Source organism: Austrofundulus limnaeus, unplaced genomic scaffold (assembly GCF_001266775.1).
Source record: "Austrofundulus limnaeus strain Quisiro unplaced genomic scaffold, Austrofundulus_limnaeus-1.0 Scaffold34, whole genome shotgun sequence".
Lineage (NCBI taxonomy): Eukaryota > Metazoa > Chordata > Actinopteri > Cyprinodontiformes > Rivulidae > Austrofundulus > Austrofundulus limnaeus.
In genome coordinates, this window is record NW_013952436.1 from 1,571,452 (window position 1) to 1,574,287 (window position 2,836).

Below are 2,836 nucleotides of genomic sequence, written 5' to 3' on the forward strand. Positions count from 1 at the left end.
GAAATATATTGTATTAATAATATGTTGCAACCACCTCCAAACAAAGTTGCAACTGTCCACGACCCCAGGGTCAGTTGCAACATCTGACTTTTCATTTTCAAATGCAAATTGTGAAGAATGTACATGCTTTAATCATCTATAAATGGTTTTGACTWTTAACAGACAGATGTAAGTTCATTGTGTTAAAATTTGGTTTGTCTAATTCAAACCATCTCTGAGTAACAGAGTCAAATGCAAAAAGTGTTGCAACTGTCCCTGGTTTCCCAGTCAATAAATTATGTGAACATGTATCATAATGTGAAAATGTAGTGAGCGTTTTGTGAATAAGGACTCTTGTGGACTAGGACTTTTATTTTTTTTTTTACAAATTTTTATCTAAAAAAACATTTTTCCAATGATTTAAAATTGAGTCTGTTCTGCTTTTTTTTATTCTCCAGCTGTAGAAAACACAGATGAGGCTGGAGTGCTTTCGGCTTGAGGCTGCTCCATAATTCTTAAAGAATTTGACAATGAACTGCAAAATACGTATCGGTCACTTTCTTATAGCGATACCAACACAAGGTTTTGTTCTACGAGCTCCATTGTTATGGAAATATCCTTGCATCAGTGTTGACAGACCCAGCACTAGTTGTTACGTTGTCTGAGTGCTTCAGGACAAAGAAGAGGGATTTCTTGTGACGAGGAAAGGTCTTAGAAAACACAAATGTTGCTGCATCTCGGTGGCCATCTTGGATTTGAGAATTTGACTTGTACTGGTCACAAAACAGCAGATACTCTTCATAAAAAGCAAGTGAAAAGCCATTTATGTCCTGATGCTGGTGTTTTATAAGCTGTTTGGATGTAAAAGTTTTGAAAAAGTAAGGATTCATTCAGTTTTTGTTGTGTTTTAGCCTTGATTGGCTATGGATGTTGGCTGTACGAGCCCCAGCTACGATATTAAGCTGATTATTGATAGTTTTCTGAATTTTGTTCATGCTGGGAGTAAATCTGGATGGTACAATATAATTCCTGTGGATATTACCTTTAATTTGAGCCCCCAGTGAAGTCTCTGTGTTAAAGTATTTAAAGGAGTTAATATTTGGGTGGTGTTATGTCATTTATTTGCATAAGTGGACATAAGATTATGTCTAAAATAGTTATCTTTATGGTGTTACCAATTTTATTCTGGTAATAGTTGGGACTGCTGTAGCCTCATTACCTCCTTTCTTTCAAGTGTAACATCAGCAACATGAGAAATATACAAAATAAATGAGTGAGAAATCCTTTTTATTTTTAGTGTATTTTCACTTCAGATATTACATATTGGTTTGTTAAATTAGTTATGACTGCTGACGTTAAAAATTCAGAGTTTTGTTGCACAGAGACCAAGCTTTTGAATTTACTCCAAAGAGTTCAAGAACAGTATTTAATTGAATTTGAGTTTTTTATGGTGTTTTAGGCAAGAGAAAAGTGCACAGATTAGTTCTGTTAGAGTTGTTTTTAACTTTGCAGCAATCCACTTTGATCCCAGATTAGCCGTTAGCTTATCAGGCTGGTCAGAAGTAAACTCGATTTACAAAATTAAACTATCTTTTAACAATAAGTAAGAAATAGTTTTTAGACTTCTATTTCCACAGAACCCATCTACAGAAGGTCTGAATTGTCTGTTTAACATCATAAATCTGCATTTATACTCCAGTACCCATGCTCTCCTCAGCCTCAGAAGGCAACTAAAGAGAAACCATTAGTGTCTTGTTCTTCATTGTGATTCTCAGTGTGCAAAGTGCACATAAAGGCACTGAGGGAAAGTGGGATATTGGCTATGTGAAGCAGTGAGCAGAGATGGATGAGACAGGCGAGGCAGAGGTGAGGGGGTGAGTAAGACAGAAATACGAAGCCTGACGTTTGCAGCTGGGAGGAGGTGAAAGTTGTTGCTCAGGATGAGAGGTGCAAAGGATGTGTTATTCCTTTGATAGCTCAATCACATGCGAGCGCGAACCATTCTTTCCTGAATGGTTTGACTCAAAGCTCGGCATCCGTCGTGAATCAGATCGTTTTCTGATGCAGCACGGTGTGTTTTTACTTTGTGCCGCTTCTTTTGTGTCCGTCTTCAAAAGGGAGTGTTTTTATTTTTATTTATAAAGGAGACCTACTGCATTCACGTGTGAGGAAGATAACAAGCTACATTTCATTTGTATGATTTAYTCAGCTGGAGATAGGAGGTAAACATACAGACAGAAATGCAGCACTGACATCCCTCTACACCGACTGAACTCACTGACAGCAATGAAAATGGATTTCCAGAATATTTTCCTCTGTGGGAGTGTGGCTGATAACAATTACGATTTTGAAAACCAGTGGATGTACATGAGTCTTTTGTAAATCTGGTTTCAGAGTCAGATTTCTTTCCTTTTCATATTTCTTTATAAGAAAAAACATGCAGTTAACCAGTTCAGTTTGGCCTTTAAGTTTGTTTTCAATGCAGCTTTTTGACTTTTAGATAGATGCATAATTTCCATAAATGTAGCTAATGAAATGGAAACAAATGGTGTTTTTGATAGGCTGCTAAGATTTGTAATTAATAATGCAATGTTTTTGCTGTTACACAGCAAAAACAGGAGTGTTAAAATTTCAGTGTTAAACTTTTGGGTGTTGATTTAACACCCCCTAGTGTTATTTTAACACTTTCTGACTAAATTGACACCCATTGTTGGTGTTAAAGGAATCACAGTGTTGATTTCCTCAGTGTTGTATCAACACTGGACAGTGTTAAATGAGCTCCACTCACTATTAAGTCTTATACAACACTTAACAGTGTTGTTAMATGACACCACACAGTGTTGAAAGAAGTATTCTG